Source organism: Ornithorhynchus anatinus, chromosome 13 (genome assembly GCF_004115215.2).
Source record: "Ornithorhynchus anatinus isolate Pmale09 chromosome 13, mOrnAna1.pri.v4, whole genome shotgun sequence".
Classification (NCBI taxonomy): Eukaryota; Metazoa; Chordata; class Mammalia; order Monotremata; family Ornithorhynchidae; genus Ornithorhynchus; species Ornithorhynchus anatinus.
In genome coordinates, this window is record NC_041740.1 from 14,382,137 (window position 1) to 14,408,273 (window position 26,137).

Sequence of the window (26,137 nt, forward strand, 5' to 3'; positions counted from 1 at the left end):
ATATACAGATGCATGTACATAGGTATCAAAAAAAGGAATGTGATTATGGAAGCATTTTAATTCTTTAAACATTCAGGTGGCATGAGTGCTACTTTCAGGTTAGTTTTTGTCTTTTTGGTAATATATTGTCATATTTTGGGCACGAGGGAAATAGTCCAGTGAGAATGCTGGATTGTAGATATGAGAGTTTGGAGACTCTAGTAGGGTTTTCATTAAAACTATGGTCTTTGAAACTGCATCATATAGATAGAAGATGATTATCTTGTGATTCAGATCTTACCAATCCTTCAAAAGGTTTAATGTTCATAAATTAGTGTGGAATGAGAGCATAGAAACAGGGAAAAAACAAATTTTAATACATTATACTGAGTAATTTTAAGTGTAGTCTACAGAATCATTTTCATTGGGTATTTCAGTGGTGTATGGAATATTTGTTGGCAAGCTCATTTGAAAGAACGAAGCAGAGAGGCAGTTTTTAATTTCCATAAATCTGTTTTCTAATGGCTTCCAGCAAGAGTTGTCAGTTATGTTTTTACCCTATAAGCAAAACTTTCAAGTTCTCGGGGTTGTCTTTGGTGTGTCAGCAGGATACATTTTATCCCTTTAACCTTTGGTGGTAGATAAACTAAGTTTTATATAATTTTCTGAGTTGGATGAAAATTTAACTTAAAAACCACATGTGGCATTTGGATATGAATACAGGTCATGGAACTTTTTGTAAGAGAAGCAAAGTCGTGAGGGTATCATTAGCCCACGTTTCCCTCGGTAGTCCTACTTGAATTGTTCTACGGGGTTCTGGCCTAGTTGATTTTACACCTTTTGCCTAGATGGTGGGTGTTACTCAGTGCTGAAGCTGTATTTATAGTTTGTAATGCTATTCTTTGAAGCGAAAGTCTTTAAAGCAACATAGGCTAAGTCTTCTGAATGTCATGGCAGTCAGAGTACCTCACTAGCCTTAATAGCATTCAGAAAGTGGGTTCTCAGTATTAAAACCAGCATCTCAGAAGAGAAGTTATAAACCTCAATCGATCAGTGTTTTATGGAGTGCTTGCTGTGTGCAGAGCAGTGTATGTGCCTGGGCGAGTAATAATAATAATAATAATGTTGGTATTTGTTAAGCGCTTACTATGTGCAGAGCACTGTTCTAAGCGCTGGGGTAGATACAAGGTCATCAGTTTGTCCCACGTGAGGCTCACAATCTTAATCCCCATTTTACAGATGAGGTAACTGAGGCACAGAGAAGTTAAGTGACTTGCCCACAGTCACACAGCTGACAAGCGGCGGAGCGGGGATTTGAACCCATGACCTCTGACTCCCAAGCCCGGGCTCTTTCCACTGAGCCACGCTGGAGTAGGTAGACACAGTCTCTTCCCTCAAGAAGCTTACAAAATCTAGCGTAAATGTTAACTCCTGTCCCACATTACAGACCGCAACTCACTTGCTTTGCTCCTCCCAAGCCAATCTGCCTACACAGGCCATGTCTTTTTGTGTTCTAGACTCTCTCGTTGCTGACTTCCTGCTCACGCCCTCCCTTCTGCCCGGCGGAACTCCCTCCCCAAATCCTGGCTCACGCCCTTCCTCCTGCCTAGAACTCCCTTCCCTTTCCCATCTGGCAGGCCACTAATCTCCCTATTTTCAGAGCCCTTCTGAAATCTCACCTCCTCTAGGAGGCCTTCCTGATTAGTTTCTCATCTCTCCAACCTATTTCCCCCACTACTGCTGCTTCAGAATTTATGGACATATCTTTACACTCAGTTCCTTCCCCCTACCTGTTATTTGTTGTAGAGTTTGTCACCCTTGCTAGATTGTAAACACTTTGAGGCCAGGGATCATGCTTATTAACTCTGTTGTACTCTCCAAAGGGCTTAGTGCAGACTAGACACTCAAAAATATTGTTGATTAATTGATGATGTACCAGCCAACCTCCAGAAATGCCTCATGCAACCAAAGTTTTTCTCAAGAGGTATGGAACTGAATGCTTGCCCTGAATCCTACTTGCCATCTAGACAATACATTCTACCTTGATGTATGGGGAGGGGAAGAAATGGCAGGCCGAACAGAAAGGGTCAGCATATTCTTTGGGAAACTGGCAGAAAGTGTGTCTTCCCCTGACCGCCCCCACCCCACCACAGTGGTGTCAAGTTTCAGACCGAAGTGAAGGTAGTAGACTAGTGTCTAATTTACTAAATGACTGGGAGAGCTAGGCCCATGACAGACAGAGCAAGGTGGAAGAAAACAGAATCGCAGAACTCTGTCAGTCTATCAGTATCCCGGGAACACGGTTTTTCTGGGCAGGACATGGGAAGAAAATGGATGACTGTCATATCTAAGCAGGGACTTTGTGGTCAACTGAAGCGGATGAACTAAAGGCGGGGAGAATTAGCTCACTTACGGCCCAGCCAAGGGCTACCTGGAGATAACAGTGGAAGGTTTACCAGCTTGACTTGCAGCAGTAAGGAATAGAGTGGCACCTTTAGAACAGCAGAATGTGGAGGGAGATTGCACTTAAAGGTGGCAAAATTGAAAAGAATTCCAGGCAGATAACAAATGACAGTCTTCAAGGGGATGCCAACTGTAGAAGGGATGTCGTTCGTCCATTGGTCTTCTCAGCATCACAGATTTTAGAAAGCGTAAAGTCATTAGTGTCATCTTCAAATCCAAAATGCACTTTAAATATTTATACTGTCTTTCAAACCTTTTTCTAAGTTCAGCAGCAAGGCTAACTGAGGGTGAAACTTTCCTGAAGAGATGCAGCTTTAAGATGAATGCTTGGCAACTAACACTTCCCTCTCAAGTGGAGGTGACAGCCTGATCCTCCCTCCCAGAACTATGATGTGGCTCACCTCAGTGCCGAACTATGGTTACCACTGGGTATTGAAGAACAACCGTCTTTATAAATAAGATGCCTCTCTGATGCTCTACAAAGAATGCTGGCTTCAGTTACCTCATCAAAGCCCACAAAAACAGTGGCGTGGACAGCAAGCTGGGTTGGCCCGTCCAAAGGCACCCTGTCCCAGTTTCTTCTCCCTTGCCGGGAAAGTCCTGAAGGTGGGAAGATTCAAGGACTTGTATTAAGGAGTACAATAGCTTGAAACATGGTGTTTTTGACATTTAAGAGGGCGATAGAGGGGCACGTGATCATGTTACCCAAACCAATTGTAGAAAACTAAAAATTTACAGGGGCTGCAAGCAAGAAACATAACAGCACAGCAAAGGATGACAACCTTTGTGTGTACATGATATACCTGGGACCTTGAGGCCAGTGTTGACATTTTCAGTTGCACACTCACCCAAGGATGAATATCACCCTCAGTGGCATCATCTTTTGAGAGCAGGCAAAGCCTCGTTGCCTGCCTTTATGTCCCGCTTTCTATGTGTAGATGTATATATGTTTATGAACATACGTGCATCTAAGATTCAAGGTTTGTATTAAGGAGTACAATAACTTGAAACATGATGTTTTGATGTTTAAGAGGGTGATAGAGGGACATGTGATCGAGTTACCCAGACCAGTTGTAGAGTGTGTGTGTATCTGTGTGTGTCTATGTACGGACGTACATGTGGGAGATTATTCTTTCTGGGATAGATTAAGAATTACCTTGCCGGGATGCAGGGGGAAGGACTAGGTGACCTCTCCAGGTCTTACAACCCTTATAATTCTTTGAAAATAGGTAATAGGAGGTAGTTGTATGAGTTGCATAGTAAATGAGTAGGACTTTGATTTCTATTGTATCCCCAGTTCTTTGTCAAATTTAATCAGGTGCCTGATAAATCATGATGAATCCTCCAAATGCAGTTAAATCTAATTCTTTAAATTCTTTGTTCATTTTATGTATTGCTGAATATTAACATTATAAAAGCTATAGGTATTTCAACCTATTCTAGTGCAATAAAAGCATGTATGTTTTTAGAGAAGCGGCGTGGCTTAGTGAAAAGAACACGGGCTTGGGAGTCAGAGATTGTGGGTTCTAATTCTGACTCTGCCACTTCTCAGCTGTGTGACTTTGGGCAAGTCACGTAACTTCTCTGTACCTGTCATATGTAAAATGGGGATTAAGACTGTGAGCCCCATGTGGGACAACCTGATTACCTTGTATCTACCCCAGTGCTTAGGACAATGCTTGGCACATTGTAAGCACTTAAATGCCATCATGCTTATTATTATTATGGGTGTGTGTGTGTATATATGTATATGTATACATAGTAAGCACTCAGTAAATTACACCATATGGTGATTGTCATAGTCACCATCAAGCATCACCCTTTAGTGTAAATTGATTTGTTTCCAGAGAGCAACTTAAAGCGGATATTGCCCGGACTCTGTGGATTTTATAGTCCAAGCTACTAGAAGTTCCTATTTGCATAATCAAAAGGTACTGCCATAAGAGTTTTTCTAAATTAGTTCAGCTGCTGTGGTTTCTGCTTAGTGTGGTAACAGGAACTGTGCATGTTGTAGCCTATGGCCCTTCAGGCTTTTCTGGGAAGAGGAAACACAGCAAAAGTGTGACCACTAATGGCTAGGCCTACATAGGGCAAGCCTTAACAGATTGAGAAACTTTCACAGAATTAAAAACATATCTGTAGCCCATATAATGTCATTCTAGACTGTGAGCCCGTTGTGGGCAGGGATTGTCTCTATTTGTTGCCGAATTGTACTTTCCAAGAGCTTAGTGCAGTGCTCTGCGCACAGTAAACGCGCAATAAATACGATTGAATGAATGAATATATGATCACTATGGGACGGCCTGTTCTACTTCTGTATGTTCCCAGAGTCTACGGTACAATATTCAGCTTATGGCAGGTGCTCAGTCATCTGGTTAATGATCTTTTTGTTGCAGTTCAGCACAATAGGAGTCAAGTATGAGAGACTGAGTTGGTGCAGAGAGGGTATTTTTATGTTCTTGCAAGTGCATCATGGTTGACCTGGAGATTTGCCCAATTGACAGATTTTTGCCTGCACTACCGCCCCTCCCTGACCCAAGCCAGCGCCCACCCAAAGTGAGTATAAGAGTGGTGGGTGAATTGAGTGGACTTCCCCATGTGGACTCAGACAGGGCTAGGGGTCTGGACTCCAAATACGTCAGCCCAGCTAGCACAAAGTTTGCAAAACCAGCCCCCCAAAATGGGATTTTCAAATAGGAAAATTCATTTGAGAAAATGTTTTCCCTGGGACAGGAAAAATGGGGTTTATCGCCTCTTCTGCGCAGATCGGCTTACCTATTATTCTAGCCCTCACTTATTTACATATAATAAGTGTGGTATTTGTTAAGGCCTTACTCTGTGCCACACACTGTACTAAGTAGTGGGGTACATACGAGTTCATCGGGTTGGACAGTTGCTGTCCCACGTGGAGTCACAGTCCAAATAGGAGGGGTAATATCCCCTCCTACATATCCACTTTTTCTTCTCTCCTGTCTGGGGCATTATTTTACTTTTTCCTCTGCTGGATTTTAAGCTCATGCCTACTAAGTCTTGTACTCTTCCAAGTGTTTAGCACAGTTTAGCACACCCAGAAGATACTCAGTAAACTACTGATACTGCTGACACTACTGATTGATGGACCTTTGGGTTTCTGTTAGGGGCTTGACTTGGGGTCCTTTTGCTAGTGCTAACTATTAGAAACTGCATCAATGGAAAAATCAGTAGGATCAGGGAATTGGTCTCAGGACCAGAAACGTAGACTGAACGGATGTGGAGAAACTGAAGAAGTGACTTTGGTAGAGGTAATTGGAGGTTCAACCAAATGAGTAAAGTAATTTTAGTTCCTTGCTACTTCACACATGTGTTTTGAGAGCAGGAGCCTAGGAGTCAGAAGGACCTGGGTCTGCTGTGTGACCCTGGGCAAGTCACTTCACTTTTCTGTGTCTGTTACCTCATCTGTAAAATGGGGATTAAGATGTGGACAGGGACTATGTCCAACCTGATTATCTTGTGTCTTCCCCAGTGCTTAGGACAGTGCCTGTCACATAATAAGTGCTTAACAAATACCATAAAAGAGGGTGTTGATATATGGTGAAGAATTTTGGAGCCTGGTGGTAGTATTTTCACTGGGCCCTGATCTCAGGATGTGCATCCAGATCCCAGGATGTGCCCATCAGCTGAATCTCTGAGGGAGTAGGCTCCCACCAGCCCAACCAGAAGGTCCAAGTGGGAGCTGAACCTGGGTTGCCTTGAGGAACCCATGGCAGGAGACAGACAGATGACGTCCAGGGGCCTGCTTCTGTCGATCAAAGGGTTGGAGGGCTCTGGCCTGGGCCTTGGGAGATTACCACCCTGTTTAGGTGGTCCGGTGGAGAAAGCTGGGCTGGTTCCAAGAGGCCGCTAAGTTTCCCTAGAGCTGGCAGGGTCTTGGGATCTCTGGGCCCAAGAATCTCTGTTAAACATCCCAAGATGGGGGGTGACTTGGGATGCCCAAAGGTGCAGCTGGATTGAGCTTGCCTGGGCAGCCACCCCGTCCCCAGCTGACCTAAATGGGGCTGTTTGTTTTGGGTGATGGCGGCCTATTTCTGGGCTCGTGGCCCTGTGGGGGGATGTAAGCATCTTTCCTGAATGCAGGGGAGGGTAGGGGAGAAAACGACTCAAACAGTATTCTAGTTCCATTGGAAAATCTTGCATTGGGAGCAGAATGACTTAGCACTTTGTACTCTCAGGACTCAGTTACGGGCCTGAGTTCCTTTACTTTGAAATAGTTTATAAGTTGAAGATCCTCTAATGGAAAATTGGAAAATTTTAATTTAGAAATAGAAATGATTCTGTGCCTTACTTTTCTTACATCATGAATGGGAAATAAGTGGGGTCAATCGTTGTTAGACTTCAAGATTTTTTGTTGTTTATTTTGGGGTTTTTTTATATATAAAAAACAAGTGTCTAAAACCACACTGGAAAACAAAGATTTTGAAACAAAATGATATGATCTGAGAGGTATGGAGTTGAAGTGCAGCATCCTGAGCAATGCAGGTCACAGGGGCCGCAGCAGACCTGGCTGTCCAAAGGAGACTGCAGGAGCCGGGAGGATTATGCCACCTCCTGCTCTGACGCGGCCTTGCCTCCTTGTATAAGGGTGGCGCATAGCCTGGCTGAATGCCATCCGGTGCCTGCCCAGTCCGTGTTCCCAGCAGTGTCGCCCAAGCACTGCAGAACCTGCTCTGCTGCCTCCGTGCAGTTCTCTGGCTGCTTCTAGAACAGGGCAGAGGAGCAACGGAGGACTTTCTCCTCTCAGTGGCCCGGAAGGGTCGTTGTGACATCCACCAGGATCAGAAGGAGAGAATCCTGCTGATTCTGTTTTTTTAAAAAGTATCATGGTTTATTGCTTCTCCAAGCTGTTGCTGTTTCCTAATCTTTGCATTGGGTTTTTGCACTGATGCAGCACTTAAAATAGCAACTCCCAGGCCTTGGACCTGTTACCTGGGATACCAAAATACTACCTCTGTTTGCCTAAGCCATGGTTTCTCTCTCTCTCTCTCTCACTCTCTCTCTCCTTTATTTAACTGTGTCTGGGTAATCAGTGGCAAAGTAACATTTTTAAATAGTGCTTGATGTACCAGGTAATTTCAGGACACCCACTTCTGTACCGCAGCCTCAGGTACTTGTTATGTGTCTTGATGTCTAATTCAAATAAACTCATAGTCTAGTGGCAGGGAAGAGATTAGTACTAGTGCTTATTCACCTCTGTGCCAAAATCAGGCTTCATCTGCTGCTTGCCAGACCTGCATTGCTGTGAAGTTGATCTTTTTCAGCAGCTTATTAGAGGAATATGGCAAGCAGATTGGATTTTTTTTATAGGATTTGCAAAACCTACAGGAATATAAACAGAAATATTTTCACTAACTATTTTGGTTTTAATTTAAGCAGTTCCCTCCTGCAAACCAAAACCCAACGTCACTATTATGAAACCTTGGAAAGTGAAACCAACCTGAGATGGGCTATAAGCAGAGGGTGAATGATTATTTCATTTCATCATTTAAACTGGACGAAATGAAAATTGTAAATTGCAGAAGTGGTTCTATTTATTGAGCACCATCTTGTAAAATGCATTGTATTAGACACTTGGTAAGAATAGAATAGCAAAGTGACCAGTTTGTTGCCCACAAAGAACATACCCTGTACTGGGAGAGACAAACATATTCCCCTATGTCTACCCCAGCGCTTAGAACAGTGCTCTGCACATAGTAAGCGCTTAACAAATACCAACATTATTAAACATAGAAATAATTATAATTAGAGAAGCAGTGAGGTCTAGTGGACAGAGCACGAGCCTGGGAGTCAGAAGGACCTGGTTCTAATCTTGGCTCCACCACATGTCTGCTGTGTGACTTTGGGTGAGTCCCAACTTCTCTGGGCCTCAGCTCATATGTAAAATGGAATTAAGACTGTGAGCCCCATGTGGGATAGGGACCGTGTGTCCAACCTGATTAGCTCGTATCTAGCCCAGGGCATAGTACAGTGCCTAACAAAGTAAGTGCTTAACAAAGGCCATTAAAAAAAAATTAGTGGTAAAAATAAATAAATTGAGTGGACATATATTCATGATGGTGTAAATGAATTCCTAAGTGTTGGAGTTGCCTGACAGAGTGAAATATGGCTCAGGATGCTGGGAAATCAATCAGGAAATGCTTGTTGGAGGAGGTGGCATTTTAAGAGGAATTTGAATGTGGGACTGAGGAAGTTCCAGGCTGGGGGAAATCACGAAGGGGGTGGAGGTGGGAGAGTCAAGAGAGAGGTTCAACTAGGAAGTTGACTTGCAGGGAGCAAAGGAGCAAGTCGGGGAACAGCAGGTGAAAAATTTAGATAATAATAATGGTAGTATTTGTTCAGCGCTTACAGTGCCAAGCACCGCATTAAGTTCTGGGGTAGATGCAAGATAAGCCCGTCAGGCTCGGACCCTAACCCACATGGGTTTTTCACTCTGCACTGGAACTATAGCATAAGATTGGAATTTTTCAAAACTTACCTTCTTTTTATGTTTGAATCTTGAAATAAGGTAAAATAAGTTGAAAGCAGCCCGATCTAAAAATGCAGGCCCTTATGTTGGCCATTGTTCAGAAAGTCAAGAGTTAAATTTCAGAATGGGAAAAGCAATCCACGCCTCCTTTATTGCAAATGCAAGAACGCATATAACTGCAGTTTTCATTCACTAAATTAGTTTGAATGGGCCATTAGGGTCTCCTCAAAATAGGCTGTACTGTTCAGTGATGATTTTGACACAGTGTCCTTCTGCATTTCCTTTGCAGCTGTTAGCCTGTTTTCTTTGAGCTTCTCCACTTCTTTCCCTTTGGGACTGTGTTTCATCCTCTTCCCTTGCTCGCTTCAAGCCTTCTTCCCTTTCACTTCTAGTTTTGGTTTTGAAATGCTGTATGTTAAAACAAGCAGGTGCATGAATGTAGCACTTGGAAAGTTTTCCCTCTGTGCGCTGTGGAGGCATCATACATCTGTGCTGTGATTCCATATTCTGAAATACAAATTACCAGGTAGCAGAGTGGCTTTGGTGCTACCTTAAGCTCGTTTGGCACCCGCCTGCTCTAGTGCTCGGTACACTATCTTACTGTTGTTTCTTGTCTTCTGTACTGAGGGTGTGGAGCTGGGAGTCAAGAGTTCCTGGGTTCTAGCCTTGCTAGAACTACCTGCTCTGTGACTTCACTTAGCATCACTGGCCCTCAGTTTCTTCACCTAGAAAATGAGAATAATTATACCCATTTCTCTCGACTTCATACAGATGTTGGAGTATATGAGGTGAAAGCTCTTGGGGAGAATAAAAGTGCCCGACAAATTCAAGGCATTTGGCCTACTCCCATATAATATGAGTGAGAGTCTATAATAAGTCTTCAACAACCATTTGTCTAGTTGAACAAATATAAAATCGTGATTCCATTTAGGTCATGAAAAGACTTTCAATTTTGAAAAGGAAGTTCCGACAGCATAACCGTTTGGATTGACTTTAAATAAAAGAATACAATTGGAGAAATTTTACAGCTTGCTGGAACTTTTGTATTGCTTTTTATTAATATATTGTCAGAGTTAAAGAGTCGTGCTAACCTCCAGATTGTTTCCTTTTCTGGTTGGTTTTCATTTTTGAAGTTAAGCTCAATTTCTCTAAGGACTATTAAATAAATTTTACTGAAGACAGAACAAGAACAGTCATATTGATTGCCTACTATGTGCAGGGCACTGTACTAAGCACTTGGAAGAGGACAGTAGTTGTGGGAGACCCAGTTCCTTCCTACAGAAGAGTTCCAGAGGGAGGGGAAGAAGTGCTTAAACAACAGTTTATGTCAATTGATAGGTAGAAAAGGGCAATATGATGTTGTAAATGCAAAGTGTTGAGATGATACCTGGGGAGAGGTTTCATTCATTGTCATATTTATTGAGCACTTACTGTGTGCTGAGTACTGTCCTAAACACTTGGGAAAGTACAGTGCAGCAGTAAACAGACACATTCCCTGCCCTCAACGAGCTTACAGTCCGGGTAGGGAGGAGACAGACATGATTACAAATAAATAAAATTACAGATATGTACATAAATGCTTTTGGGCTGGGACAGGGGAAGAGTAAAGGGAACAAGTCAGGGCGACAGAAGGGAGTAGGAGATGAGGAAAGGTGGGGCTTAGTCTGGGAAACCCTCTTGGAGGAGATGGGCCTTCAATAAAACTTTGAAGGAGGGGAGAGTAAATGTTGGATATGAAGAGGGAGGGCATTCAGACTAGAGGCAAGACATAGGCTAGGGGTCGGCAGCAAGATAGGTGAGATCAAGGCTCTGTGAGAGGATGTAAGTTGGAGAAGCAGCATGGCTTAGTGGAAAGATGACAGTCCTGGGAGTCAGAGGATGTGGGTTCTAATCCCTGCGCTGTCAATTGCTTGCTGTGTGACCATGGGCAAGTCACTTAACTTATTTGTGCCTTGGTTTCCTCAACCGTAAAATACCGATTAAATACCTGTTCTCCTCCTACTTAGATTGTGAGCCCCGTATGGGACAGAGACCGTGTCCAACCTAATTAATTTGTATCTACTCTAGCGCTTAGAACAGTGTTTGATACATAGTAAGTACTTAATAAATACTGTAAAAAAAGAGCAGGGGACCCAGAGGAGACCCTCAACTCTACATAAGAAGGACTCGTATGAAATAAGTATTTTTGCACAGACTTCTGTTTATTTCCTCATCTTTTTGCGTCATGAGACTGGTTTGAGTAACATTATGCTAATCATCAGAATTAATACCACTTGCACACCTGACCAACCTTGACTGGGACATATAAAAGAAGTAGGAAACTTTTCTTTCCATTTTCTTAAGGTAAATGTAGACCGTACACTAAACAGAGCACTCCTTAAGTAGTATCCCTAGGCTGAGCTACATTCTAACTGACCAGGCGATACTCAGTTGAACCCAATTCAACTGGGCATGTATCATAGCCTGTTTGGAAGCTATATTAGCTGGAGGGTCCCAGGAACTGACCTGTTGTAGTCTGAAAGAGTTAATGCAGCCTCCCTGGGACTGTATCCCAGGGAGTTGTTTAAGCTCTGGGAGAATTCAGATCATAGTGTCACTTGCTAGAGTGTATTGTGAATAAATATGAATTTTAAGTCTTTTGCAGCCATATGAGGCAAATTTGTTTTGTACTCTTTCCTTTCCCCCAAGGGACAGCAACTGGTCTAATTCCCACAGGTGTACTGTTAATGAATTCTATTTCTATTATTTCTTACTACTCCTGTAGAGGGGAGGCAGGCAAGGAAGTTTCTCCCAGCTAATCCCTCATTTCCCCTTTTCCCTCTCCCTTCTGTGTTGCCTATGCAGTTGGATCTGTACCCTTTAAGCACTTGCTATTCATCCCAACCTCAGCCCCATAGCTCTTAAGTCCATATCCATAATTTATTTTAATGTCTGTCTCCCCATCTAGACTATAAGCTTCTTGTGGGCCGGAAATGTGCCTACCAACCCTACTGTAATGTACTCTCCCAAGCATTTGGTGTAGTGCTCTGCACACAGCATGCACTCAAAAAATACCATTGATTGATTTCATATGCTCTCAGTGCTGGGATGATCCTGCCTCATACCATGGTTTGCTTGGATGCAGAGGTAGGCCTAGTGCACGGAAATCTGAGTCCTGTCGCATCATTTTTATCCCAGGTGTTTGGGGAGAATGCAGAAAGGATGGCAGGCTGAACAGAGTTGCTTTATGATTATATTAAGCACCTATTTATTGACTTATCCATCCTTCCATTCCCTTTTTATACCTAATTAATACTTGTTTGCCTGTCTCCTTCATTAGATTGAAAGCTCCTCGGGGGCAGGAATTGTTTATTACTTCTGTTGATCTCTCCCACACACTTAGTATCATGCCTTGCACATACTAGGCACTCAGTAAAAAACACTGATTGATGGTTGGAGTTTACATTTCAGGTGTGAAATGTGTTTAGTCCACAGCAATTCATCCCTAGCTGAACGTCACCAGAGAGAGTAAGGATTTCACCGTTTTTGTCCTGTTAACTTGGTTTAGCTTATTCCAATCCAGGCAATCAGACAAGGGAAGGAGGGACCCACAAACTAGATCCTAAATAAGCAAACTAGATTCTAGGCAAGTATGCAGGATGGAGTTCAATTTTACCCATGATAATGGTACAGAAGCCAGGAAAATGGGCCAGTACAAAAAATACCTAATGTTCAGAAGTGAATAGAATACCAAAAGTATATGCGAGTCAAGCAGTCACATATTATATTATCAGTTCAAATCCCAAATGAGGACAAGCATAATCAGATGCCTAATTATGGAGTGAATTTTATTGCTGCATCCATTCTGCTTCATATTTTGCTTGAAAGGAAATAAAATTGCCTTTGTATTTAGGTGGGTGACTTGCAAGCTCTTTGAGAACCAAGAAACAATCACCCCCTACCTCAGTAGGAATGAAGTGGGAAGGATATGTATTTTTTCCTCCTAACAGTTATCCTATGAAAGATCCTTAAAACATGGCTCTTCCCCCAGTTAGATTGCCACAGGCCTGGGCTTACCCCTCCACTTCTTGCTCACCCTGTTCCTTTTTCCTCTAAGAGTTCCCACTCACTTATACAAGCTTTCTCTGTCAATCATGCCTTCGTCATGAAGTGGGCAGGGAGCAGAGGAAGGCCTTTTTGAAGACTCACATTTCCTTCCCAGCCCCCAGGGAACCTAGCCAAGAAAGCCAACTCACCTTCTCTGCCACCTGCTCAACCAATGCTGTCTCCTGTTTATTGGCTGAGTATTTTTCCAAATGAGGCTTGAGGCTACCAGAATTGGAGGGAGAAGGAAAGATTAGTAGTAGTAATTCTGTTGGAAAGCAGGTGTCTTTCTTGTCCCTAGACACCTGCGTTCTAACAGGCCTTTGCTGTATTCCAAACATCTTTGATTTTGCAAAAAAAATTTGTAAGTTACATACTAGTGGGACAAACCCAGAGCTACATTTCCCCTCACTATTTTCACTTCTGCCATTATTTGGGAGTACCATTTAATTTCCATTTCCGGAGTCGGAGGCAAAGAAGCAGAGCAGCTTGCATAAATCCGTTGACATCATTGTCAAAGAAACAGATAGCATTTAGGAATATTTATTTCCTCCTCTTGGTATAGTTTTCAGAGTTATTAGAACCTCCACACATCTCTCTCAGTCCTTTTTATGATCTTTAGGTTCAAAATAAATAGCAGGTAGTAAACATGTGGAATTCATTTCCCCAAGAAGTTACTGCAGGATGAAAATATATGTGGTTTCAAGAAGGGTTGGGATAGCTTCGTGGATGGAGGTCAGTGTGTTAGCAGAGGGAAAAAGGTTATGGAGTTTGACTGGTATGTATCTCAGATCATTGGATTCAGAAGTACTTTATTCACCCCATCTTCAGCTCCACAGCAGTTATGTACTTACCCTTAACTTATTTTAATGTCTGTTCCCTTTTGGTGCACAGGGAATAGGTCTTCCAACTCCTACATTATTCTCTCCCAAGTGCTTAGTACCGTCCCTTGCACTCAGTACGCCAATAAATGCAGTTGATTGATGGATGGATGGCAATGAGGGCAACTGTCAGAGTTCCTTCAGCTTCTTCTGGTACTGTTAGAATTCTGTTCTAGACTGGCCACCGACCTGGTCTAATAAAGGCACACTCATGATTTTTTTTTTGTCCTGGAAGATTGAAGAAAAGCAGTAGATGGCGATAACTTTATCTATCTTCAAAGTGCATTTGTAGGAAGCAGTTACATAACTAGTCAATCAACCAGTGGCATTTATTGAATATTTGCTGTGTGCAGAGCACTGTACTAAGTGGTTGAGAAAGTACAATAGAATAGAGTTGGCAGATGAGATCCCTTTTGATAAGGAGATTAGAGACTACAGGACAAGCTAAGCATTTAGGACTGCCTGTTGTGTGATCTTGGGCAAGTCACTTCACTTCTCTGGGCCTCAGTTACCTCATCTGGAAAATGGAGATTGAGACTGTGAGCCCCACGTGGGACAGGGACTGTATCCAACCTGATTTGCTTATATCCACCCCAGTGCTTAGTACACTGCCTGGCATATGGTTAAGCAGTTAACAAATACCATAATAATAACTACCTCTTTGCCAAAGGAGGAGTAGAATGGCCTAGTGGAAAGAGCACGAGTCTGGGAGTCAGAGGACTGTCCTTCTAATCCCAACTGTGATGATTGCCTGCTGGGTGACCTTAGACAAGTCACTTAACCTCTCTGGGACTCATTTTTCTCACCTGTAAAATGGGGATTCAGTGCCTGTACTCCCTCCCTCATACACTGAACCTCATGTGAGGCAGGGACTGTGTCCAATCTGTTTAACTTGTATCTACCCTAGTGCTCGAAAAGGGCTTGACACATTGTAAACATGTAACAAATGCCATAATAAGTAGAACAGTTTCATTAAACCCATCAGTTTCCAGGATTAATAATGAATGAAAGGTTTTGGCTATGTAAAGTTCAGTTTATATAGCAGAGTCAAAATGCTAAAAATGACATGCAATAACATCTGTTATAATTATTAACAATAATAATGTAAATGAAAATTCCAGGAGTAAATGAAAGGTGTGAAAGCCTTGGTCAAGGGAATCTGGTCTCTCTTATGGGTAGCCAAGACTATCACCCATTTCTTTCTCTCTACCCAATGGTATTTTTAATATTCAACTTTACCTATTTCAGCACACCCTTTTCAGTGGTGATAAGACTGCTGTTTTCTTTTTGAGGGTTTGGGGAAAATCTTAGTAGGTTAAATTATTTCACTTTGGTAATGGACCAATAAGGTGGTAGGTGACCAAGAGACATAATGGCCAGGATCTGAAGACTTGGACTTGATATATTTATATATTGAAATATACATACATATGTGTGTGTGTGCATGCACATATATATTTCAAAATATATATTAACACATCAAGTATGTATACATGTATTTGTGTCTTAGTGTGTGTTTGTTACAATCTGACAAAGAAGGATGCCCAATGTTAGACATAATCATTTGCTAACAAGGAAGGGACTGTGTCTGTGTACTTGAAAAATATAGAGTTTCCTTTTGTTAGTCCCTTCTTTGCTAGAAAATGGTTATATCTATCATTAGGCATCCTTCTCTGTCAATCAGATCATAATTAGGGCCAAATTGACTTGCAAATTGATACTCCCTCCACAACCAAATTCTTTGAGATTGTCTAAAAATATAATGATCATTTCTACCTTAAGTGTGGAAAAATGCCTTGGAGTTGTTATGTAATAGATGTAAGGCACAGTTTTGTAACAGAGAAAAGCCTGAATTGATGTTGGGAACCTCTCTCCAAATGAATGTAAAGAATAATTAAGTGAAAGCTGTCAAAGAACAGTTCAGTGGGGTTTGGGGAATTTGTTTCTGGAGGGAGAAAAAGGAATTGATTCATTCTAAACTTGCCTTGGTTGTGAGCAAAAAAGCTTAATATTGGTGTCTACATACATTCTCTCCCTTTCCTTTCTTTCCTTTTTATTTTCTCAAATTCCTTTGGGTTTCTTCTTTGAAAAACTGTTTTTATTTATTTTTCTTTATAGATACGTATCAAACTGCCCTGAGATGACTGTGTGAAAGGACTTACGGAGGATGACAAGTGAGTAACACGAAGTTTTAATGTTGCCTTTTTTCAGAGTCAGCCAGGATGGAAATCAGTTATTTGATCCTCACCACCTAGAGTCAAGTGTGAATGTTCCATCTTCAAATTTGCCAGTCCTGAAAGTGTTGCTGATGTTCCAAATGTTTTAATGAAACTAAAATGAGACTCCCTTCTCTCTTGCTCGCTCGCTTTTTTTTTTTTTTAAAGAAACTGTATTAGCCTCAAAAAGATTTAAGTAATCAGGTCCTAAACAGCATGGCCTAGCAGGAAGAGCTTAGGCCTGGGAGTCAGAGGACTTGGGTTCTAATCTCAGTTCTGCCACTTGCATGTGGTTGACCTTGGGTAAGTCACTTAACTTCTCTGTACCTCAGTTACCTCATCTGTAAAATGGGGATTTAGTTCCTTTTTCCGCTTTTACTCTGACTGTAAATACGCCATGGATTAGGGACTATGTCCAACCATCTTATATTGTATCAGTTCTAGTGCTTAGTACAGTGCTTGGCCTATAGTAAGTACTTTACTATACAGATAATACAGATTATTATGCCCAACTGCCATGCCAATCCAGGACTGAGTCTGTCTCCCCCTCTAGACTGTAAACTACTTGTGGGCGGGAATTGTATCTACCAAATCTGCTGTATTGTCCTCTCCCAAGTGCTTAGTACAGTGCTCTGCACACAGTAAGTGCTCAGTAAATTCCATTGATTGATTCATTGAGTCTAACGACCAGGCTGTAGCAGTTGAGAATGATTCTCTAGTTCATTAGAGTAGGGAATAACTATTTAAGGCCATGAATTAGAAACAAGTTGTAGGCTAGGAAGATCATCTATCCTTGCTACTGCTGGTGGTTAGGCACAGAATAGTGAAATCACATTTATGGGAGAAGTTTTATACTTTTTTGCATTCAAAAGGAAAGTAGCAGGAGGTTAGATAAATGCAAGAATACTTGACCCATAGTCCCTAAGAAAATGGGATTTCACTGTATTTGCTTTTAGCTGGGAAGATGGAAAAAATCTGTGCACAAACCTCAGGCCCTTTTGTGAGAAAGGATTAATCTAGAAAAACAAATTGGCTTTATTCAGAGAGACCAGTCCTTAAATAGTTTCATCCTACTGTACTGAGCTTAAGGTTCAGTCCTTCCGAAACAACCAAACATGTGACACTCTTAGAATAACCAAGTTGCAAATGTCCTTTTTTTCTGGCCACAGATGAACTGTGAGGCTTACTTTACTCTTACTGGCTACGGGGCATAGCTCACATGTCTTAAGATCAATCTTTATCATACCTGGTCTCCCTGGAACTTTTTAGGGTCAGTTCAGACTTCCAGCTTTTGAAGACAGTTAAATTGATTTTCATGCTCTGGCCAGGGTGGGAATTTAAATACCTTGTGTTCCTTTCAAAAGAGAAGGTTGACCTAATGTATTGGTTCTGTTTTTTCTCGAAACCTTTTAGACATTTTGATCTTTTCCTTAGCGTATCCACCGTGATGTGTTAGACATTGTTTAAAAAATGAATTTATATCTCGCTCTGCTGGTGGCACATGGCATTCAGTCAAGATAAATTGGTGGGGATTATGATGACCTCACCTGATAGATCGTTGGTCAGATCAAAAGCCTGTATCTTTGGATCAAAACATTACCCAGATCAAGAACGTCTCTTGGTTGACATAATTGAGTTCCATGGTCCTAGTTCCTGAGGCTCTGGTTCTCTCTGTTGTGTGCTCAGCAGTAGCAGCAGGGCAGTCTGGGCCAGATTAGGCTTGGGTCACTGCCACTTGCCTGCTGTGTGACCTTGGGAAAGTCACTTAACTTCTCTGGGCCTCAGGTTCCTCATCTGTAAAATGGGTATTCAAGACCTGTTCTCCCTCCTACTTAGACTGTGAGCCCCTTGTAGAGCAGGGACTTGGTCCAACCTGATTGTCTTGTACCTAACAGGGAAAGGAGAGTGCAGATGGTACTTTACAAACCACGAGCACTGCAATCAATTCCTCCATGTAGTCTCTCAGTTCTGGTGACTCAGAACTGAGGCTCATCCACTGTCCTTGACAGGAGACTCCATCATCAGAAACAGAAATAAAGTAGGTCTTCTGGTCCAGCTCTACATAAACATCTTTTGTAAAGAGCTTAATTGGGTTGTTGGTTTTGGTTTTTTTTGGTATTAAAAGTCCTTACGGAAATTGTGGCTATCAGGTTCTCTTATACATCCCAGGGCACCTTGCAAGTTAAACTCTCCTTCTGAAAGTTTTATGTGATAGGAGAATTGGTCTCTGAAAAGGAGTAAAGCAGTGAATTGTTCCTACGGTAATTCAGTACTTGGGAATTTGACTTAGGATACTTTAAAGTATATCTGATCTGCTGGCTTGCAGAATAAAGTATCCTTTAAAAAACCAAAACCTTGAATTGTAAAAGTTCTAAAAAAAAAATAAAATTCTATAACATTGATTCAGAGTTTTATAACCTGAAACAGCTTGAGGGTTTTTTTTCAGGGTGGGGCAAATTTGGCCTCCCAGGCAAAGGTATTGTATGCCAAGTTTGAGCACATAGCTAACTGTATTACAAACCCTGAAATTGGGGGCTGAGTGGTGGAAACACTGACGAATCTAATCCCGGTGGACTGGTGGATCTAAATGTCATACAGAGTGTGTTCGCCTGGTTCAGAATCGAGGCCCCCCGAAGAAAAACAATTTCTCTCCAACCATGTTGGTGTGCTTGTGTATGATTTCTTTCACAGAATTTGGCTCTCAGGATTTAGAAGCCACCCAACCTTTTCTGGTTCTTATTGAATATGGTGATATTCTGCTTGTAATAATAATAATTATGGCACTTGTTAAGCACTTACTATGTGCCAAACACTGTTCTAAGCACTGGGGTAGATACAAGGTAATCGAGTTGGACACAGTCCTGGTACCACATGGGGCTCACAGTCTTAATCCCCATTTTACAGATGAGGTAACTGAGGGCCAGAGAATTTAAATGACTTATCCAATGTCACACAGCAGACATATGGCAGAGCCGAGATACTTAGAACCCAGGTCCTTCAGATTTCCAGGCTCCTGCTCTGTCCACTAAGCCATGCCTCTGTTCCAGCGCTTACTGCCGTGCCTGACGCACAACAAGTGCTTATCAAATGGCATTAAAAAATAAAGGGGAGTTAATTTGTGGTGGGGAGGAAGGATTGAAACCTGAAATTCTCCCGGTTTATCTAATTTTCCCTGAGAAATAAAGTCGTTTGGAAATTGACAGTCACATCCCTTCCAGTGCTTTGGTTCCTTGAGCCTACACTGAACCTTCACAAGGCCTTTGAACAGATGAATTGAGGTTTTTACCTATGAAAGGGTAAGGTGGAGCCATCTTCTGGACTGCTGCTGCTCTCTTGTTTCTGATTGGCAAGTTAAGACTAGTGAAAGGCAGTCAGCATGGTTTAGTGGGAAGATTCTGGAGTTGGGAGTGAGGAGGTGTCCCAGATCTGTCTCTGACCTGCTGTGAGACTTTTGGCAAGTCACATAACCTCACTGGGCCTTAGTTTCATCATCTGTAAAACTGGGATAAGATATTTGTGCGTCCTACTTCTTAGATGGTGGCGTGGTGGGAGAGGGATTGGGTCTGATCTGATCCTGTTATATCTACCCTCACATTTAGCAGGGTGCTTAGGCATTTAGCACCATGGGGCTGAAGGTGGGCTGAATGAAGGGTACAAATCAAAGTGCAAGGGTGACACAGAAGGGAGAGAGGGAGTAGGGAAAATGAGGGCTTAGTTGGAGAAGGGCTCTTGGAGGATATATGACCTTAAGACTTTGAAGGTGGGGAGAGTGTAGGCTACGAGGGAGTTTCAGGCCAGAGGCAGGATGTGGGCAAGAAGCAACATGGCTCAGTGGAAAGAACATAGGCTTGGGAGGCGGAGGTCATGGGTTCTAATCCCGGCTCCGTCACTTGTCGGCTGTGTGACTTTGGGCAAGTCACTTAACTTCTCTGTGCCTCATTTGCCTCATCTATAAAATGGGGATTAAGGCTGTGAGCCCCATGTGGGACCACCTGATTACCTTGTATTTCCCCCAGTGCTTAGAATGGTGCTTGGCACATAGTAAGTATTTAACAAATGCCACCATTATTATTATTATTATTATTATCAATACCATCTTATCATTATTTTGACTGAGACGGGGTGAACCAATCTGGAACCTGATCAGTCAGTCGTATTTATTGAGCACTTACTATGTGCAAAGCTTGGGACAGTACAATACAACAGAGTTAGCAGACACATGTCGGTGTTTTTAGGTGTCTTCTCTCAAGGGGGACTGAACTGCAAGGGCCCTGCAGGAGAGAAGATAAAATCCTTTCCTCCCCACACATCCTTGACAGGCCTCCCACAGCCCCGCTGCTAGGGCTCTCGGCTCCAGTGGCTTGTCCGGGGCAGGCTGTAGAGGGAGATTTACCTCATGGTTTCCTACATAACAATTATACTTGCTGCCTTACCCACGGGCGACAGTGCTGACTCATGTTCAGTGGTGTCCTCTGAGGAATTGGAGATCCTTTCTGCGAAACTGTGCAGAGCTAAGTCATTTCCTGCCCTGTCTCCTGCGGGAACCAGGAGACCTGAGATCAGACACAGGAGGCCAAAGAAAGAAAAGCATATGGAATAAGGAAGATGCCATCTAGGCGCAAAGTGAGGAGTCGATGTGAGAATCACATCTCACAGGGAAGCTGCATGGCCTGGGAGGTAAAGGACCTGGCTTCTAGTTCAGGCTCTGCCATGTACCTTCTGTGTGCCCTTGGGCAAGTCACTTAACTTCCCTGGGCCTCAGTTTCCTCACCTGCAAAATGGAGATTCAATACCTGTTCTGCCTCCTACTTAGACTGTGAGGCCCATGTGGGACAGGGACTGTATCCTGCCCGATTAACTTGTAATTACCCAGAGCTTAGAACAGTGCTCGACACAGAGTAAGCACTTAAATATTTCAGGAGCAGGTGGTCTGTGAGGAATGGAATTGGAAACAGGAACTGGGAGATGCAAGGTGGAATGTAGGAATCGGAAAGGAGACCGTGAGGAGGAGGGGTATGAAGTCACAGTGGCCTAAGAGAAAAGAGGGTCATGTCTGTCGGAAATATCGACTTTGTCTCTCTCAAAAGCATTTTTAGCTTTAAATATAAATGTGGACTAATTTCCGGAAATTGTTCTCTCCGGACAACCTGGATACCTCTCCCCGAGCCCACTCACAGTCATCGACGAGGATTTGGGATTGAGGATACGCTATATAACCGTGGCTTTGGTCCCCGGGAGCTCCATGTGAGGCCGCTGTTATCTGGAGCAGGGGCTGCAGGCGAAGGTCTGTTTCTGACTTGGGGTGGGGTCCAGAGAGTCCCCTCCCCATTTCCCCATCCTGTCCCACCCTGCCCAGATCCTTCTCCTGGATTGGAAATGGAACCCAGATGTGCTCCAATTCCAATATGTCAAAAAAAAAATCAGTTATATAAAGTATACCCAATCCCAATCTTTGTGGATAACTGCAAGTCTTTATTAGGCTGGATGGGCCCGCAGAGAAACCGTGGTGGCAGAGTGCCCTGACCACAGGAAGGGAGAGGACGTGCCCTTTGGGGTTTCCATACCCACATCCCCGTCCTTACTTTGAATCATCTCTTGTTCTGTATTCATTCTTGCCTCCTCTCCCCGTCCTTAGTGTGGGCCATCAAGGGTTAAATATAGAACATTCTCTTCCCAGTTTTAACCAAATGAAGAATCCGCATTATCGCTTTTTCCTTTGTTTGTCTCTTGCTCCCACCTTAGTTCTTCTTTGATGAGCTTATAGGGTTTCTCCTCCTGGTGGCTAGAGAGAAACGCACATTTTTTTCTCAGTGGGGAGACTAATGGCAGCGTTCTTGATTGAAATCCCTCCCAGGGGTCTATAATGGAGAGGAATATCTGTCCACTCACACCTCTCTCTACACTGGCACGTATAGGCTTTGTAACTCGATTCACCCACAATCAAGCTCCTCTGGTTCCCTCCGCTTTGGGGAATTAAACTTTTCTGAATTCACTGCAGAAAACAGCCGAACCACTTTTGCAGGGTTTTCAGCCTTTTGGTTTTGAGTACGGACGCTGCTTTTTTATGTGGGGTAGAATAAGGAGGAGTCAAGCATTTCTGCTTCGATAACATTTTGTTTATTGTGGAAGGAATGTTTTCCCTACAGGCTGAATAGGAACAAGATGTTTGACCACCATGTAGGGTGGAGACTATTTGTTTGGTCAGCTTCAGATGAACCACGTTCCCATACCTCTGATGAGTCTGCCAGAGGCTGCTCTTTCCCCCCGTGAGAGACCGTACAGAGGTCTCCAGATTTCTTAGGCATTCGGCCGGGTTGTGTAACCCAATTGTGAAGGGCTCTCATGGTAGCTAGGAAATCCAAAGGTTCTCTTCTTTAGGATAAATTGTATCACAAGCTTTCTGAATTTATTCATTTGCAATCTATCTGTATTTGTAAAGCATTTACTCTGTATCAAGCTCTGTATTAAACACTAGGGTAAACACAAGCTAATTTTGTGTGTGTGTACACATATATACATGTGCATGAATGTTGGGTTTTTTCCCTTTTGTTTCGATTTGGGTAGTCGTTGAGTGGGCAGCAGCAGTTTTCAGGGGTTTTGGCATGAAAGGGTTACTATTCACATTTCCTGTGTAATTCCCTCTGATCTCGCTGGGCTGTAATTACTTTCTTGATGTTAAACATTCCCAGGCTCCTATAACCTTGTAGCCTGCATGTACCGGCCAAGTCTGTCCCAGGTGAACATGTGGGCGAACCTCCTGTTTGTAAGGATAAAAATCTCCCCCTCCTTCCTGGGGAAGATGGGATAAGAGCTCATTCCTTTGCTGCACAATCCCAGAAGAAATCCCTTCCAGAAAGAAACAATAAGGGAACAGATTCATCTCTTAAAGTCATATTTTGCAGCCAGATAGTTGACAAATCAGCTGTGGGGTTTTAGAATTTGCTGAATCTTACTTGAATAAATTCCAGTGTTACATTAAAGATGACCTTATTTCTTGTTCAGTCTACTTGGAAGGTAGGTATAATTCAAAAAGGCCATCTCACTACTTGCCTATATGACTGGAAAGTCCTTTGAAGCTGCCTACTTAGCTGAAACTTCAGGATTTTCTGTTCTTTTATATTTTGTACGGAAGTGGTTTTGGCTTCTACTTTTCCTCTTTTCTCAGGGTGCCCAGTGCATCCCTTTTTAAAATTCTTATAGTTTGCTATATACCAGGGCCTAGAATGGTGCGTCATCTAAAGAAGGCTCTCACCCAATGCTGCTGATAGTGTCACAAGACTGATGATCCATATCTACCCCCAGCATTTTAGTACAGTGCTTGGCACTTAGTGCCTCACAAATATCACAGTTAGTGTTTTTATTAGATACTGAACCTGCACCCACAGATTGTGCATCTGTTCCTGCCCCACCTCCACAAAGAAAATTAACTTGCCTAGGCCAACTCACAAGTCTGCTATGGATACCCGAGGTTGTGTTGGGTAAATGGAGGGCAGGGCAACTGCTTCTGTCCGAGGAAATAAGTGGCCACCCTGCCATCCTCTCTTCAGGGCAGAGTGATGCAGACTGGGGTTGAGGCAGGCAGGGGCAGGTCAGGAAGGAGAGGGAGATGGGGCAGTAGGAACCACTTGGTCTAGGCGGTAGGCATTACCTGACTACCAAATCAGCCTTCACACTGGTCTTCCTGCTTCTGGAATCTCCCCTCTCCACTCCATACCTCACTCTGCTGGCCATTTTTCTAAAATAATAATAATAATGTTGGTATTTGTTAAGCGCTTACTATGTGCAGAGCACTGTTCTAAGCGCTGGGGTAGATACAGGGTAATCAGGTTGTCCTACATGAGGCCTCCAGTCTTAATCCCCATTTTACAGATGAGGTAACTGAGGCACAGAGAAGTTAAGTGACTTGCCCACAGTCACACAGCTGACAAGTGGCAGAGACGGAATTCAAACCCATGACCTCTGACTCCCAAGCCCGGGCTCTTTCCAATGAGCCACGCTAGATGTCCTCCACGTCCCCCCGCTCCTCTGTCCATAATAATTACACTATTGCCATACCATTGTCCAGTTAGCCAAGGGAGGGAAAAACCCAAAACTTTTGATGCCTCTAAGATTCTGGAATCTGCCTGCTTCAGAGAAGCAAGAAAGTGCCTTCTTTTCTCAGGGGACAGGTGAGCAGTACAATCTATCCAAAATCATCCTGTAGGGAATGGTGCACTATATTAGGAGGTTGGTGTAATAGCAGTGTCCTCTTGACTGCTTTACGCTATACAAGAGCATTGTCCTAAGTGTTAAGATAATATAAGGATCTTTATTCAGGAATGAGCTGTTACTTATTTTTCTCATTAGAGATGTGTTTTGAGCAACAGCTAAGATGGGGAAGTATTTTAATCACTTCCTACCATTTTGTTTGGACTACCTGTATTTGTAAAGAAGCTTTTTCAGCAACACTGAAGCAGCCAAATCACTGTGAGCCTGTTTTGAACCACTGTAACCACTTAAGGTATGCCGGTATGAGGGCTGTCCTGGTAATCGTATTCTGGTTACTGTAGAGCTGCTGAAAACTTTCCCTGCCAAAGAATCCGAGTGGAAGTGTGAGTATATTTTGACCACCAAAACAAAACAAAATAGTAAACTAGAGTAAACTCTTCCCCCCCCCCCCTTCCAAACACACACACATCCCATTCCTCCCCTTCTCCCCCCTGCCCCCCAACCTTTCCCCACTCCTTTGCATCCTGGAATTGCTGAATCATTTTTTTTCAGAACCCTCCCTGATGTGACTGACCCCTCACCTTAAATGGCATTACTCATTATTGGTCGAGAGGTGGCTGTGTAAGGTCTAAATTTGGAGTCCAGGTCTGTAGAATGAAACTCATTTTCAGGATGCTGTTTTAGTCTTACTTTGTTCTACAGATTGTGTGACTACTTGGAATTTTCAATCTTCAGTTTTAAAAATGACTCACTTGCCATCTGCCATCTTTCCCCTCCATTAATACTTCAGTGATTCTGTTACCACACATTTTCAGTCCTGGTAGTGCTATATTAAGCCTGATTCTCCCAGAGTATGCGTTTCTCTTTGGGATTAAATTAGGTATGGCTGAGCTTGCCTTAACCCTTTCCAGTGGCCAGGGTTTCTGTCATAGGGCTGAAACAGAGATTTTCCAAATAGGTTTACCCCCATGGTAGTTTCTAAAAAGGCCTAATTTATTCCCAGGATGGAGCATATACAAATTTAGAGAACCTTTCTCATTCCATCTATTGTATTTATTCCCTGGGGCTATTTTCCAGCTAAATCAACTGAGGTTTTAATATTTAAAATGGGTGCCATGGAAGTCCTTAAATGTTTCTTGGAAATTCAGTACTTAGCTGAATGCTTTGAAAAGCATCAGAATTGAACAAAGTTATTCCCTGGAAAAACTAAAGACAAATTGGCTAGTAGTCTCAAGAGATCTTTATAAAAATGAAATATAAAAGTATTGCATTTGTTATTTATAGTATAATCTTTTTGATGGCTTGAGATTTTTATTTAGATTTCCCAGATTGGATGTAATATAAACTGATCAGATTATTTTTGTTAAAAACCAGGCTCCGATCCTAGGCTCTGGGCCTTCCCTTTCCCTCTTAGCCACACTAAGGGAGGGGAAGGGAGAAGTGAAAGGGGACGTGTTTAGTTAAAGTATTCTGGAATATCCGTACTTCAGTCCCCAAATGCTGTAAATCTTAAACCGAGTGAATCCTGAGCATACCCCAGGCAAGACCTGGAGATCCAAGCTCTTCTGCTGAGCAAGAGCATTTGAAGATCAGTGCAAGACAGTCTGTCCAGGGTGGCAGGGACAAGGCCAATTCCAGGACACGTCAACGTTCTTCTAAAATTGTCCAGAGCAGCCTCCAGAAATCCAGGGCCATCCTTCCTAAATTTGGATGATGCCCTCCTGGGATAGCAATCTAAACATGGTTTGGGGTTCCAGTTAGTTCGAATGATGACTCTCTAATGTATTCTGATCATTTCTGGAGAGTCC

The 26,137-nt window shown here is 42.8% G+C and overlaps 1 protein-coding gene across 11 annotated transcripts in view; it reads left to right on the top strand.

The window, feature by feature from the left end:
• The window catches only part of ZNF438 (zinc finger protein 438), a 214,633-nt gene that overhangs the window by 135,169 nt on the left and 53,327 nt on the right, over window positions 1–26,137 (top strand). For 10 of the 11 annotated variants that reach the window (XM_029077560.1, XM_029077559.1, XM_029077563.1 and 7 more), the window contains one exon: window positions 16,024–16,079. The gene's annotated coding sequence lies outside the window, so the exon portion shown is untranslated. Of the gene's footprint in view, window positions 1–8; window positions 99–16,023; window positions 16,080–26,137 lie in introns of those variants that run through there. The other variant, XM_007667793.3, reaches the window with a different exon arrangement.